The sequence below is a fragment of the Lepidochelys olivacea genome, assembly GCF_965140295.1.
Source record: "Lepidochelys olivacea isolate rLepOli2 genome assembly, chromosome: 2".
Classification (NCBI taxonomy): domain Eukaryota; kingdom Metazoa; phylum Chordata; order Testudines; family Cheloniidae; genus Lepidochelys; species Lepidochelys olivacea.
The window spans coordinates 56,310,496-56,327,741 of NC_140412.1; the positions used below are offsets into that span (position 1 = coordinate 56,310,496).

The following is a 17,246-nucleotide window of genomic DNA, read 5'->3' on the forward strand; positions in this document are numbered from 1 at the left end:
CACCCAGGGCCCTCACACTATGCTTAACAAGCAAAATTAGACCAGAAGACTTGACAATTATGTGCCACAGGCAATGAATAGAGGGACCAATGTGAACCAGTATCTGAGGCCCTTGCCATGGCAGGGAGATGGTTAAGTGAGATATACCCAGATAATCCTGGCAAATGAGATACACCCACATGCTGCAGAAGAAGGTAAAAAAACCCTAAGGTCCCTGCTGATCTGATTTGGGGAAAAATTCCTTCTAGACCCCACATATGGCAATCAGGTAGACCATATGCATGGGAGCAAGAACCAGTTGGCCAAGCACCCAAGAGAGAGAATGCTCGAGGCCACCTCAGAGTTCTGCCCCTCTCCATCCCCAGGCATGACCATCCCCGATACTTCAGAGACAGGAGATTAAAAACAACAACAACAAAAATTAGAATACATTGCCAGGGGAAGAGGAGGGGAATCCCTTCCTGCCCCCTGCAGCTGGGATAGCTGAAACCCTGAAAAAATGAATTTTTATTAACAAAAGACACGTGTTCACATGGAGGGGCTGATTCTGACCACCACTCCAACTCCTATATGGTGCTCAGGGTGTCTATAAGATCAAAAGGTACCAGGGGAGCATTGCTCCTATAGAGGACTAGCACAAGGCCAATGTAAACAGCCCAATGCTGTTACAGGCTGTCATAAATATAAAGGGAAGGATAAACCCCTTTGAAATCCCTCCTGGCCAGGGGAAAGCTCCTCTCACCTGTAAAGGGTTAAGAAGCTAAAGGTAACCTCGCTGGCACCTGACTAAAATGACCAATGAGGAGACAAGATACTTTCAAAAGCTGGGAGGAGGGAGAGAAACAAAGGGTCTGTGGGTCTGTCTATATGCTGGTCTTTGTCGGGGATAGACCAGGAATGGAGTCTTAGAACTTTTAGTAAGTAATCTAGCTAGGTATGTGTTAGATTATGATTTCTTTAAATGGCTGAGAAAAGAATTGTGCTGAATAGAATAACTATTTCTGTCTGTGTATCTTTTTTGTAACTTAAGGTTTTGCCTAGAGGGGTTCTCTATGTTTTTGAATCTAATTACCCTGTAAGATATCTACCATCCTGATTTTACAGGGGGGATTTCTTCATTTCTATTTACTTCTATTTTTATTAAAAGTCTTCTTGTAAGAAACTGAATGCTTTTTCATTGTTCTCAGATCCAAGGGTTTGGGTCTGTGGTCACCTATGCAAATTGGTGAGGCTTTTTATCCAACATTTCCCAGGAAAGGGGGGGTGCAAGTGTTGGGAGGATTGTTCATTGTTCTTAAGATCCAAGGGTCTGGGTCTGTAGTCACCTAGGCAAATTGGTGAGGCTTTTTACCAAACCTTGTCCAGGAAGTGGGGTGCAAGGTTTTGGGAAGTATTTTGGGGGGAAGGACGCGTCCAAACAGCCCTTCCCCAGTAACCAGTATTAGTTTGGTGGTGGTAGCGGCCAGTCCAAGGACAACAGGTGGAATATTTTGTACCTTGGGGAAGTTTTGACCTAAGCTGGTAAAGATAAGCTTAGGAGGTTTTTCATGCAGGTCCCCACATCTGTACCCTAGAGTTCAGAGTGGGGGAGGAACCTTGACACAGGCGTTAGAGGAGGAAGCAGACTGGGGAGGGGTTGGCCAGAGCTTTCAGCACTACAGAGATTCTGTGATACAGTGAAACCCATAGGCAGCCCTGGGGAGGCTGCTGTTAGTTAAAGCACCCGTGGGGCTGCTCTAACTAGGTCAGATATTGTTTCAGTCTCCATGGCAGCCTATTAATGTGGAGGAGCCGTGGCAGCGCTTTACCATCGACTGTGTACCAGCCTGTACTGGCAGCGGCTTTCTTATCGGTACATTGTACTGGCTTACTTTCAGCTCTGCTGATTTGGCTCAAGGATATTGGCTCATTAGACCTTTTATAAATTTTGCACGTTTTTTATGGGGCTCACTATTGTAGTGTCCAATTACCGGATTTCCACAAGTGGGCTCCAAGTGTACCCACAACAAATGCACTGGTTATGCTCAGTTCAAGGTGCACAGTTTCTGAAGCTCAGTGTAGGCTTCCATGTTGGACAGTTGGGCCCTATCACATCACTGTGAGTTATAGCTCAGAAATGCAATGTTACCTTTAAGGGATTTCTTAGTTCAGCTAACAAAAATTATTCAAACTTCAGTTTTATTTTAGCTTACTAGTACAGCACTATGTTTAAGTTATAGTGATTGTCTTTAAATACTTTTATAGCAGATTTAATTCAGCATATTTTAGGTCTTGCCAGTTTGAGACCATTTCCATAAAAAGCAAAACAGCAACCTTACATTGTGATAACACATAAATAGATAAAAAGGAATTATTTAGCATAGTAAAAAGGGGTATAACTAGGAGTAATGGGACAAAATTCATAAAGGGAATATTTGGGCTAAATATCAGTGGGGGAAACAAAACCTTGACAGTGAGATCTATTAGGCAGTAGAATAATCTCCCTGGGGAATCAGAGAACGACACACTGCAAGGCACATTTAAAAGCTGGAACAAAACATTAGCAAATATATAGTGGGGAAACAATTCAGCATTAGCAGAGAGTGGGGAACTAGATGACCTTTTAGTCTTTTCCACCTCTAGATTTTATGGAAGTGAACAAGTAGATCGACAAATGGGCTGATATTCAGAATGATGGCTGCTCTAAGGAGATGGTGCTGCTTTTCTCTTTGCCAGTATCACTAGGAAAGTATTCCTTTTTTCACTTACAATTATTTTGTTGCTCTGGATGATTAATTATATTTAAAAGTGTTTAATAATAATCTGTTCACGGACAGAAAACACAGCAAAGGTTAATAATATGGCAAAAAAGTTCCAGCATCTAAACAAAGTTTAAAAATATTGAAAAATGAGCCCTATTAAAGCTTTTTAAATGCAATATCAAACATACAACTTGATCAAATAAAGAAAAAGGAAATTAAAGTGCTCTTAAATGCAAACATTAAAGACATGACAAAAAATAAATACTAAGCATGTTCAGAACCAAACTTGCACCCCATCAAATTTGATGTAAGGCTACCCTTTAATAGGAAATGTTAATAGGAAAATGTATGAACTAAAATATTGGTACCAAAAAAAAAAGTGACTTAGAAAGAACTAGCAGCCTTAACTTATTAGTTTTGCATTTTTGTAAATAATATTGGAATCTGTTTTTATATATTCTTTATGTTCCAGTTAAAGCTAGTTCACAAATATCAAACAAACACAGAGAATCTTCTATAAGATACCAAAACTTGCTCATCAAAAGGGACCAGAGTTGTCTCCTTTAGGTGGGCCTTTAACTAAGGGTTAAATAAAACCATACAAGAAACTTTAGGAATATTTAATGATTGGTTAATACAGTGGATAGCTTACTTGAGGTAGTCTGTAATGCAGGTTTCATTGAACATGTAGAATAAAAAGTTGGCTACCATAGCAACTAGAAACTTTATTCACTAAAACATAGTTAAAACAAAAACAAAACAAAAAAATCAGTCCTCTGCATAGTACACAGACTTGTGTTAAAATCAGTGAGGAGTCCGATGGCACCTTCAAGACTAACGGATTTATTTGGGCATAGGTTTTGTAGGTAAAAAAGCCCACTTCTTCAGATGCATGGTCCACTCCATGCATCTGAAGAAGTGGGTTTTTTACCCATGAAAGCTTATGCTCAAATAAATCTGTTAGCCTTTAAGGTGCCATCGGACTCCTCATTGTTTTTGTGAGTGCAGACTAACACAGCTACCTCCTAATACTTGTTAAAATCAGTGTGAATTTCCAAAGTAAGAAATATAGTAGTATACAGCAAAAATTATTTCCAATGTGTGCACATTCTAAAACATTGTCAGAAGTGGTTTTAAAAATCGTTTAGCCATTGGTTTGCTTTTAAAAACATTTCAATAGTTCATACTACATTCTGGACTTATACTAATTCTTTCTTTCCATTTTTAAAATTAAGTCATTTTTCACCAATAGATGCACAACTATACAAAACTCCACAAATAATTATTGTTGCAAATCTGTGGAGAAAAAAAAAAGGCTGAACTGATTTGATTTTGTTTGTTTCTAAACTGTACCAATGTTGATGATCTCTGTGTCAAATTTCAGCCTGATCCGAACTGAAACAGCAAAGTTACAAACCTCTGAAAAAAGGGGTTTCCAATGGTAGCTCTGACAGGCCCTGTCTATAGTAGCAGTATCATGCATCACTGTAAATGTATAGGATTTAATATGATTCAGTTTACATTGTTTTGGCCAAAGCAGTGTAACTTTTGGCTTGACGTGACTATATTGCTGGTTTGATAGGCTGATGTGAAAAATTTTCCTTGCTGCGTATTATAAATGTTTATGATATTGTGATATGTGCTGAAGCTAATAAGAAGCTAAAGGTATGTTTGTATGCCATAATAGTCAACTTTATAAGTCACATGATAGTAAAATTCCTAAGAAAATGAAGTATAATCAGACTCTGGTGCTACAACAACATGTATTATGTTGTGAATAGTAGGGCCATTAGTATGACTGTTCTAAATTTAATTTTAACATATGCAATTTTTACATTTAAGATTTTGATACCTTTCCTGAGAGGATTAATTTACTGGCCACAGATTTTTACAAGACCATGATTTCTTTTCTGAAACAATAGTGTGATGTGCATCAATTTCCTTTTTACCTTGAAAACAGAATAACTACTATGTTTTTTACATCTTATGACGAAATTATGTGTAACATGGAATTGTGAAGTATTTAGCAGCATGATATATAAACATGCTGATATAATAAGCAAAGGTATTGTAAATATTAAAAAGACCAATGTAGATTTAAAACAGATTGCATAGTTTAACATCAGTACATTCTTATGCTCGATATTAAATAGAATTTCTTTTTCTTACAGCATCATCACCAACACACCTGCCAATTGCACAGCTGTAATATAAAAACTACAAAAAATACCCACCTCCAGAATATATATATTCCTATAGTACATATAAGATTATGGCTGTCTCACATGTAAACTACTTTAAGGTAATACAACAAAGAAATAATCCATTATATGCTTCCTCACTGCTGCTTGAACACTTTAGAATAAACCAAACACAATTAATGAAATAATCTCATTTTAGCCAATCATTTGTGATGAGCCAATGCAATGTTGTTTTTACATATTACTATCAGTCAACATTTACTGATAGGAAAGTCAATTGATTCACTTGTGTAAAAGTATTTAGGGCGAAGTGGAAGTTAAGGGGATCCTTGAAACATAGTACCACTTCGGGCTCCAGCTGGCATTGTTTGCTAGCCAACATATACTGTGCATGCCTGCAAGGAAATTTCAATATTCATCTTTACTCTTTCTGAATATTGTTAACATCACCTCTGGAGATAAAACAGTTCTTTTATGTATTCTGCTGCTTATGTCATCTGAATACCAAATTCTACAGAATATACAAACATTTCAAGTGTGGTACCTGTTACCTAAAGTTGAAAACTTCCATTTTCTAAGACTAAGTAGTATTAATATATATACTACCCTATATCCTGCTTTACATCAAAGTATCATATCAAAGTATACCTATTTTCCATTGACATCTTCCTGCATTTGTACAATAAAGTATCAGTATAATTCCTGGAAATTGCATATTAATTTTCATTGTCCAGAATTTAAAATGGCACTTATTCTAACTTAATATAAAATTGGTAATATATATGAACATAAAATTTGTGTAGAAACATTTTAGATGTTTGTATATATATATATTTCTTTTAAATGCCAATTACATCAAAATTATATATAGATGAAATTAAGCTTAATTTAAAACATATTTTAAAAATATTTGACAATACCAGCTACCTACTCCATTTTAATTACAAAAATAAAACATTCTGTATATTACCCTTCAGAGTGTCCAGAACATATCACCTCTTGATTTATTCCTTTCTCCTTTACTTTTTGTTTACCAGTGTTCTTTTTTTAATATATGTGGTTACTAAATCAGTTGTATTAGTCACAGATTCTAGCTCCCTTCCATTTAATAAAGTAGGTCTATGAAAAACAATTAGTATTACCACAAGCCATGACAAGGTGAGTGGCTACTATGCTCATAATGCCCACAGCACCATACCCTCTAACCAGGAAGATAGATAAGGGGACAATGCTGTTGTCACGCTATGTATCTGTCAACTGTGGGACAGTAAGAACAATAGTAGCAGAAAGCTAAGTTTGGGAACTCTCTCTCTTAAATTCTTCTTGAGTTTTACCACTAATTAGACTTCCTTGAAAATAAAGACTTTAGGTTATACATAGCAAATACCAGAAATGTTTGCAACCAGCTACTATAGGTTTCTGCTGTGCAAGATGAGAAAAGAACTCTGAAATTTAGTTACTCACTTAATGAAAATCTTCTGCTTTATTTTCAATAAGAAAACATCTTCCAATCGGATTCATTTTTGTCTTATTATTGGATATGTACATGGGAATTCTCATATAATTTTGCTACTGAGCTTTTACCTTTATTCACATTATTGCTAGTTTCAGAAGGAAAATCTGACACACTCATTTCTACACGGAAATATAAAAGGGGTGTAGGGAGGCAGCAATTTAGATTCTATAGAAAGGTTACTATAAAATTTACATTTTCCATAAAATATAAGTAGCCACCATTTTGCTGTAATCCCAGAGCAGCAACGAAATGGTGGTAAAGAAGAAAACTACCCTATCAGACACATTTCATCATTGCTTCTATCCATCACGATCTTCTTTCCCCAGCATGATTATCATTTACCTTTCTTCTTCTTACAAGTAACATGCTATTTTTTAGATTAAAAAGGGGTATACAATAAGAAATAGTTAATGGTTCATTATCAAACAAATCCTATAGCAAATCCATCGTCTTTAAAAAAAACTGCAAAAAGTACAGAATGGTGTTGCTAGCACACACTGACGAACGTGTTTCTTGGAGCAGTGCTATATGAAAGCTGTATCCTAGAAGTATAGCACATGGTATGGAATATGGCAGCTGCATTGGTCAGTATGGTATTTTAATTATTATATGATGAAATGGGCATATGAATAAACATTACAAAAACAATTTAACTAATTAAAATATTCTTAATTTGTGCTATATATTTTTGCCTTTTCTGAAATCTTTTATGTTTCAAATTAATAAGCATATTGGTATATTTGAAAATGTCTGTTTATATATCTGTTTTTCTAAGAGATGCCACTCCTATTTTGGTTTCTGTATCCCTTTCTGGAAGATGTGCATAGGAAGCATTCTTGTATGCAGTGGGGAAATAAGATTTGTGGACTAGTTCTAAGCATATACCGGTGATACTGTTCTGTACATACTAAACAAACTCTTAAGGTGTGCATAGTAAGTTCTATGGAAGTGCTATACACTAGATCTTGTATTAAATAGATTCTACATTTTTAAATTGGAAATGTCCAGAAAAATAATTTATTTCACATACTTTATAATATTGTAGTTGTTTACTACCATAGTTAATGAAGTTGAAAATGATGTCACTTTTGAATAAAGTATGCTATAGAAAATGTTGTTCACTTATTTTACAGCTATAAGGTAAATATTTTGGACTCCAATATAATATTTTAATTAATAACCACTGTAGAACCAAAACAATTAAGGTAATGTAAAGGATGGATACTTAAATTAAACTTTGTTAGGAAAAGTTTTCTCAAACATCCTGTACTGTGTTAAATTTGTTTATACATATCTGCAATTATGCACAAGTAAAACACATGTCATGTTCCTCTTAAGTACTCCCATCCTTTTTAAATTCAAAGAAAAGAGCATTTAGGTAACACTGCCACCTATTGCTTAAATATTATAGTACCTATATTTGTTGCTATTTTTTGTAACTCATCCGTACTGCTCTGACTATACTTGTATGGTTTCTGATCATCATCTCTGTTTTCCATGTTCAAAGATGTGTAAAGATGTAATTACTACTATAGAGTAGCTGAGCCATAATTTACCTAACAACTTGATCATGTCAATGACCTTGAAGTCTAAAAGTAAAATTATTTGAATGAGTACTTTTTTAAATTTAAAACATTATCTTTCCAGAAAAATTATAAGAGATACATCAGAATATAACACATCAAATCAGAAGTCTACATTTTAAAATAGCAAAACTGAAAACACCCTATGCTATCCAGACATTAGGAGATTTTTTTATTTCAGTTTTTCAGGTCCTACCTTATGTTCAAACTAGGGACCCATCCCTGCAACTATTTCACAGACACAAATAATGTCATTTAAGTCAGTCATTGCAGGACTGGGGCCAAGTCTTTTTAGTAAATAATTGTAGTGTTTTATGACAGCCTGCAGCAAATCACCAGTTTTACATCTAAGCAAAAAATTACACCAACACCATAACTTTAGCTGGCATAAAAAGAGAGAGAAATATTTCCATTGATTTATTTTTAAAAAAAGGTAGAAAATTATATAATCTCACTTTCCTTAAATATTTATCCTGAGGTATCAGTACATAATTTCTTTAATATCAAATATGTGTTATATGTATTTATGTACTATAAAGTACCATCTACATTCATTGCAGGATGAATAGAAACACCTGCAAAACCTTAAAAATAAAATGTACTGAAATGTTTATTGTGTCCAGAGAAATAGTCAGATTAGTTTTATATTTCTAAAAAGGGTAGGTGTAATATAAGTTTACTTTACCTCACCCACCACAGGGATAGTAACTAGACACAGGACAGTATGCCGTGCAGTTCTCTTATTACTGTTATGTTAAAGTCTAAGAAATAACGGTGAGTGTGCCTAAAAATGTTCAAGGTCATCTAAGTGTTGAATGTTAAATCATATTTTTCTTTAATTTTTCAATTTATGATTCTAGTTATATTTCAAAGATTGGTGGCACACTAGGCAGATCAGAGCATCCAACCCGATGAGTAAAAATGGGATTTATTTAAAAGAAACAGTTTAAAATAGCTTTTTAGTACATACAATGCTATAAAGTTACTTTCAAAAAGTAATTATAACCTTCAAAATAGCACAAGGAAACTGAGTTTATAAAGCAGTTTTGGTAAGACAGGCACAAGAAATCCATAGGTGTTGAGATGTCATAACCTATCTTGTATGTATACCCTTCTGCAAAATTAAAATTACTGCAAATAATATACAGCTATTACAGGATAACCCTGGAAGTTTAGGGATCGCTCAAAAATCTCTTTAATTTGTACATATTTATTCTGTTGCTCTTTTAACTGTTTCACTGCTACCAGGTTACTTATGAAAGGCAGTCACCTATCAAAGCCAAGTATTATACAGTTACAATGCAGCAATGTGTTTGTGGTTAGCTCCACAACTACTGGTTTTAGAAAAGCAATAGATATATACTATTTTTAACCTTTTTCTGTATTATAACGTATAGGTTTATATTGTGTGGGTAGAGAAAATGACCATACATTGAATATTTTTTAAATAAATTGAATACATGATACCTAAAAACATACAGTATTAAATATTAGAAGAAAGAAGGATATTTTTCAGATTACATTAAACATTAATGTACTTAAAACAATTTGGCATTAGCGTGTTCAACCTTAAATTTGCTCCGCTTAGTACAGTAGGATAAATTATTAATGACCTAATTGGTAAACAGTGATTTGTAATGTAATTATTTATTTAATGCACCAGTTTATGTAAATATCAGACCAGGACCTAAAAATCTAGGGGTTTGTAAATGGAGAACCACAGTGGAATAAAATATTCTTTGATGAAAAAGTCACTTGTTAGAAATACAGAAAGAAAAGTCTCATCGTTTGCTAGTTTAAGAAACAAACTTTCTTCATGAAGCTATAATCCTCTTCCTTCTCAAATGATTTGTTGCTACAAACTTCTGATGTCACCTTTACTACTCCTGTAAATAACTTAAATTATAATATACATAATCATGGTAGCCATTTAAGATCTTTGAAAATGCATAAATTCAAATGCCAAACTCATCTGAAAATAAAGAAATGGGTAGTGAAAACACAGCATAATATGAAGCATACTTATTAAACAATAATTTAAAGAGCATAAATTCCAAAATAGACTTGGGATGAAAAACATGAAAAATCAAAGATATATAGTACAGTGCATGAATAATTTCTTAATTTTCCTAGTTTCTAAAAATGTAACATATTTATATTTAGAACAACATATTTTCAGTAGTCGAGTGCACTTTGGCCTAGTCTACAAGATTAACAAATAATACATATATGTATATTGAACACTAGCATGTTTTGAATGTCGACATTTTGCATGTTAAAATACACATACATCAGACAAAGGTAGAATTTAATACACAAAAAGAGTACTTTGTCGGTGAAAAAATAGAAAGTCTTTTTCTTGGTTATTCTCTATAATTGGCTAGATACACCATGTTAGGATGCATGTTAAAATGCAAAGATAAGATGGTTCTATTTCAACAGCTAACATCATCATTACTTTTATATCTTGGCTTTGCTAGATCATTGTTTTAAATGAGCATCACAAAACCAATGGAGCTTTAGTCTCCACATTACATTCTCTTCATAATCATTTTCAATTTATTTTTTTCCTGCATGTCATCATTTTAATGTAAAGCTTTCTTTTTCTTCGCAATAAAATGAAATGATTAAGTAATCCTGCTTTTTGCATGATTAAAGATGACGGATAAGCTTGGGTGGATAAAAATCAAGGCTTCTAACAGAATCTGTGCACCTAGCATGTCAGAATCCTTCCAGCTTGCTCAGTGTTAATGACAGGAAAAATTAGCATGTCTGTGAATCGCCTAAAAAGAATAACAAGTTATCTTTAAAGGACCTACCATATATCTACCCTAAATTTTAAATACTTTCAATAATTTTCTGTAATTAAGCCCTGATTGTTTTGTAAATAGACAAGATCTTTGTTTAGAACAATAAGATATGCTCATCTAAAGCCATTTGATCAGTGAATATTACTCTGCTGTTTAATAAGCACGCTTGTATCACCAATCTTACACATTTAAAGACAAAAATGTAAGGAATAAAAGGACTAGTGAGTATAGCATAAAACTGGTGAAAAACAATGCAATATTTTTATTTCTTTGTCAGATATGATTGTTTTAAAAGAACAGCAAAAAAAACCAAAACTATTGATATTTACCAGTGTGTCTTTCCTTTCAACAGCCCTATGCAATATGCGTTCATCCTTTTTGGCTTAGACAAGTAAACTAGAAAGGGGATATTACAATACAGCACATACATACTGCCATCGCCTCTAGACATATGACCCAAAATGATGCTAAGAAGTCTCTCTCTGACCTCCTGCTAACCAGCCTCTTGTGATTAATTCAGCATGTCCTTGAAAGTATCTGCTAGAGATCCTTGTTTTTTTGTTTTGTTTTGTTTTTTTAATTTAAGAGTTTCTGAAGCCCACCTATAGTTTCACCGATGGATATTTTTATCTATTTTTTTATCAGAGGAAAACCATTAATCTATGAACTGAGGTCTGCGGTAATAGAAAAGCACCACCTGCCTCAGCATTTGCCAAATAGGACCATAAATACCACAACATTTCCTGACCTAAGTTTCGTAGACATCTGTATCATGGTAGCACTGCATTTCCCTTCTTTGACAGATGAAATTACTATTCTTTGATTTCTCTCTCTCTCTCTTTTCTGATTATGTTCTGGATGGCAAAATTTGGGCCACAAAATGCTAATTTCTAACCTAACACCATGACAGCAATCACAGCCATCACAAGGATGGAATAAAGAGAGCAATCTAACATCCAGGGATATGAATTTCTGATCAGTGGCTGGCAGACTGCCGTGAAAGCTTACAGTAATCCCATTGGACAGCTAGGGTTGATGAAGCCTGGGAACAGGCAGCCACAATGTAGGTAGTTCACAATTGCAAGCATTTGTCCATAATTTAAAGCTATATGAGAAGTGGAGAGTATTCATCTGAACAACAAGCTGTAATTTAACTAGAGTAACATTTACACAGTTTTTAACCCATTAAGTCCACCTATTCTCACACTGACATTCCCTCTTTTTAATGTCATTTTGAACAAAAAAACCCCTACACACTAAATGTGCATGTGTGTGTACATGTGTGTGTGTGTACAATTTGAAAGGAGGGGGTGAGTTTGTGAGTAATTTTGTGTTTGAGAAGCCCAGTATAATTCAGTACTATTAACTTTTATTGTGTAATTTTTGAAAAATGAATGACTTCTTTTAAAATCTAAGAGCCTGATCCTGCAAACCTTACTGTGAGTAATCCCATTGAAGTCAATGGTCCCCACTCATCCATCCTTCCTCACACTGAGTAATACCATACCTGTGGGTGACTCATGTGAGTAATGTACTACTCTGTGGGATTCATGGCTCAATTCTGCAATCAAATTCCTGGAGGAGGACCGCTGTGCTTATGCAGAGCTGGAGACACATTTAAGTCAATAAGGCTATGCCAAGGTCTGACTGGGGATGCAAGATGGAGGCGTAAGTGTGGCAGAATTAAACCCCATATCAGTAAGGGTTTTCTGAATCAGACCCTAAACTTTGTAGTTTGTGGCATGAAATATTATTTTGTGCTTGAAATACATCTTTCCATGTGACCTATAAAACAGCCACCCTCTAAACTGATCTGCCTCTGTCATTTTTACATTTTGTCACTAGATCTTTACTGTGTAAGCAGAGCTGCTGCCAAGACTTACAAGGCCCCAAACAAGATGTTGGAGCCACTCCCAGAAAACATGATACAGCAATACAATGACGACCTAGTACCAACTGAAAGTGGGTAAGTGAAGCTGATGCTGCTGTACTTAGAGTCTAACACAAGGAGTAAAGATCATATTGTAAGGCATCCAAGGATTTAGAGGCATGCACTCTCAGACACATTTGGGGGGGGTTTCTATGGAAACCCCAGAAAAGGAAAATAGATCCAGGAACTCTAATGTATTTAGGTATAAAGGGTGAAAAACTTTGCCCCACTGAAGTCAATGGGGTTTTCGCCATTGATTTAAATAGGGCCAGGATTTCCTTAAAGATGTAATTGTCACAATATATATGAAAATGGAGGGGGGGAACAACCTATGATGAGATATCAGGTACAGGACAAGATTTACTGAAAATGCCAACAAGTAAAACCAAAATGAATTTTATTACATTAATGAGAAAAAGGAGCAACAGGCCCAAACCCCTTCTGTGAAGCTCAGAAAGAGAAAGCTTTTTCTGTAATTTTAACCTTTCAGAGAGGCATCATACATGGCAAATACAATAAGATGCCAGCTGGGCATGCCTCATAGTATTGCTCAAAATTCATAAAATACCATTAAAATGGATGTGTGTGCTGAGTCTGTAACATGGCAGTTGTATTTAGAGTGGTCAGACTTAAAAAGTTTCGTCTGTTTTGAAACATTCTACTGTTCTGAGAGACATTCCGTGTAATCAAAATGGAGAATTACCACTGGAACCAAGTGCGAAAGGGAGACCGTGTTGAGGGGCAATTAACTAAGCCCATTGTCTCCCTTATTTTTGGTTCACTCTTTTCTATTCTCCCTCCAATCTATTTTTTTCTCTCTCTCTCCTATCTAGCACTTTCCTTTTCACAATCCCTTTGGTGTCTTTTCTCTTCAAATTACTTTTTCTTGTCTCCCCACCCCAGCCCACCAATAACCCCAAAAACTATCTCAATGTGCTTCCCTTTCTTGTTCAATCATTCACCCCCTACACACACACACTTTCTTCTTGCTCTGAGGTAGGGAAGCATTATTATCCTTATTTTACAGATGGGGGAATTGAGGCACAGTGGCTGACATGTCCAAGGTCACAGAGGAGATCTGTGGTAGAGCAGGGACTTGAACCTAGGTCTTCTAAGTCATAGGCTAGCACTCTAACCACTAGCCCCTCTTTCCTTTTCCAAGTTCGCCTCTTGTCTCTCCCCTCACCTGCCATCCTCCTCCCTTCTGATCTCCTCCCCCATTCTCTCAAGTATCTCTCCCCATGATGTTTCCACTGGCAGACACACACCTCCACTGACTCTCCTCCCCCTTAACAGGATTCAGTGGAGTGCATGTAGAGCCGCTCACAGTCCTGACTGCAGCCTGTCTAACAGCAGTACTCTGCCGTGTCTTAGGCATCTCACGCCTGCTGAATTCCATTCTCACTGTACAGATGATGGCTGAACAGCAGCCGGTGCCCAGGAGCAGCCACACAATGACTAGAGCTCAACCCCTACTCAGACTCTGACCAGCAGTCATGGATGGGGTGAGGGAGAGATCGACCACCCATGATGTCTAGGCTCAGGTACCAGAGTCAGGCCTGACTCCTTCAATAGTGGTCGAGGGGCAATACTACAGACCAGTCTGAAGTAGGATCAAGGAGCATCCAAAATTATAATGGAATTATAACTGAACTGCATTGCAGAGAAAGCAATCCCACTTATAACAGCCTTGAAGTGTTTTTTTGGCACCAAACCAAACATATTACCATGGGATTTTTTTCCTTTTCTATCGAATGGCATTTGATATTGGTTCCTATACATGTAAGATTACAACAGGTGAATAAAAATGACAAACTTTGCATCACCTAAAAAGGAATGATATGTAGCACTGGGAAAGAAGTTACAGGGGACCCTGGCCAATAAAGCAGAGAAAGGAGAAGCAATATCTGAGCTAATCCTGCCACAAAGCATTCCCTTCATTTAAAAAATAGGTGTTAGTTTGGGTCAAATGTACAGGCAAATTTTGTCTTGTGTAATTATCACAACACAGCAGGTCCCCTCTGACCTTGCTAGCATCACAAGGATCACATCTCCAAAGCAGGAACTACTTTTCTTGATTCTTTGATGTGCAAAGAGATTTTTCTTTACCTGAGACATGCATGTTCTATTTCCACGATGTTAATTCTTGAACTACAATTTATTGGCGGCCTTTGCATGGTAAATGTTAACTTAATATTAATGTTTGAGATCCCTTTGTTCCCTTCAGTGATTTTGGATCTTGGGCCAGATTGTCTAGTGATTTTATAGAGCTTTTCATGTTGCTCAGATAGGAGTAAAGAGATCGTAACCTAGTCACAAATACCCAGCAGAGAAATTCTCTTGGTGTGGGGGAAAGATCTGCTGGACAAAAAATCTAAGTCAGTGTTTCAGCTCCTTCTCTCTCCCATCTCGCCTGGAGTAGGGAGTGACACCGGGAAAAGGGTACTGCATCAGTGGTGGAACTGAAAGCTGACTGTCCTCGCATCAAGTCTGGGGCTGCCCCTAAGTGTCAGGGAGGTCGAAAGGTTCCCTCCCTGTTACTTCGGCCATCTTGCGCTTTGTAGAGCTCTGGAGCAAGTGAATGTCAAGCATCCCCAACATTTCATCTCCAAAAGTCTGCACTGGAGCACATGATGCGTTGTGAATAGCAGTAAATCTGGGGCATCGGAAGAGGCATTATTAGGAGCCTCTGCAAGGGTATGCCACAAATCAGTAGTGCACCACCCATTTCTAGGAACTAGAACAGTTGCCGTGTATTGCCTCTTGTTGGAGCATGTGCCTCTCCTGTACATGGCAGAGTACCATGCAGCACGTTGATTGTATAAAATGACTTTTGCTGCTCCATTGAATGGAGGAAAATGTGAGTGCAATAGGCAAATCATAGACCACCCAAATGTCTCGGTCCAGTTGTGGGGGGAAGTAAAATGTCGGTTCTCACTAAGAAGTACATTCCACCAAGCTTAAGCTTTACTGTATAAATGAGCTTTACTGTATAAATGTATTGAAAAACATTAGCAAAATGCAGCCTCACGTACCTTCATATTTCCTTGCTTTTTGGCCACCGTATAATGTAGCAACGCACTCAACCTTCAGAGAGGGCAGGTGAGGCACAAGGGGAGGGGAAGACCTGTGAACGTACATTAAGTCCAAAACACTGACCTTGTATAAGAGTGGACTTAAAACATGTTCAGTGGTTTATTCTCTCAGCCCTCCTGCATCCCACAAATGTGTATTTCTGATTGATGTAGTTTATGTATTGTTTCTTCCTGAACATAGTACTGTACGCAAATACACATATTGGAATAGTTTGTGCTATATAGCCATAGCCTTTGAGGATTTCAAGGCAGCATTCACATCATCAGATAATAAAACAAAACTATGTGCATAGTATTAAAAACAATCTCGAATAGGGTTGCCAACTTTCTATTCACACAAAACCAAACACCCTTGCTCCACCCCTCTCCCGCCCTTCCTGTGAAACCTCGCCCCGGAGGCCTCACTCCATTCCCCCCTCCCTCTGTTGCTCACTGTCCCCATCCTCACTCACTTGCTCATTTTCAACTGGCTAGCTCAGGGGCTTGGGGTGTGGGAGGGGGTGAGGGCTCTGGTTGACAGTGCGGGCTCCAGGGTGGGGTCAGTGATGAAGGGTTTGGGGTGCAGAAGGGGGCTCTGGGCAGGGGGGTGAGGGCTCCGGCTGGGGATGCAAGCTCTGGTGTAGGGCTGGGGATAAGGGGTTCAAAGTGTGGGAGGGGAATCCAGTCTGGTACAGAAGGTTGGGGTGTGGGGGGGAGGGGGAGGGATCTGGCTGGGGCTGCATACTCTGGGTTGGGGCTTGGGATGAGGGGTTTGGGGTGTAGGTGGGTGATCTGGACTGGGAACGAGGGGATCAGAGCTGGGGCATGCAGGAGAGGGTCAGGGTGAAGGCTCTGGGCAGCGCTTACCTCAAGTAGCTCCTGGAAGCAGTGGCATGTCCCCCCCCCCCCGCCTCAGGCTCCTATGCAGAGGCGCAGCCAGGCAGCTCTGCATGCTGCCCCGTCCACAGGTGCCACCCCCCTTCAGCTCCCATTGGCTGCAGTTCACAACCAATGGGAGCTGCCGAGCCAGCGCCTGTGGCAGGAGCAGCATGCAGAGCCCCCTGGCTCCCGCTACATCTGGGAGCTGGAGGGGCGACATGCTGCTGCTTACTGGAGCCATGTGGAGCCATGGCAGCCCGGGAGCCTGCTTAGCCCCACTGCGCCACTGACCAGACTTTTAATGGCCCAGTCAGCAGTATTGAGTAGAACTGCCAGGATCACTTTTTGACCGGGCATTCCGGTCGAAAACCTGACACCTGACAACCCTAATTTCTCGAGTGGAACAGAATGATAGCACAGCAGTGACAATTATAAAAAGCAAATCTAAATTACTCTATACAAAAACAAGCATTAATTTAATATTGAGAAATTAACCTGTCCGAAGTCAAGTA

General features: G+C 37.6%; 1 long non-coding RNA gene across 1 annotated transcript in view; it reads left to right on the forward strand.

The window, feature by feature from the left end:
• The first annotated feature begins 6,918 nt into the window (after positions 1–6,918).
• LOC311516902 overlaps positions 6,919–17,246 on the forward strand; it is a 73,498-nt gene continuing 63,170 nt past the window's right edge. The window contains exons 1-2 of the long non-coding RNA XR_014710527.1: positions 6,919–7,042; positions 12,697–12,817. This is a non-coding gene — a long non-coding RNA (uncharacterized lncRNA). The remainder of the gene's footprint in view (positions 7,043–12,696; positions 12,818–17,246) is intronic.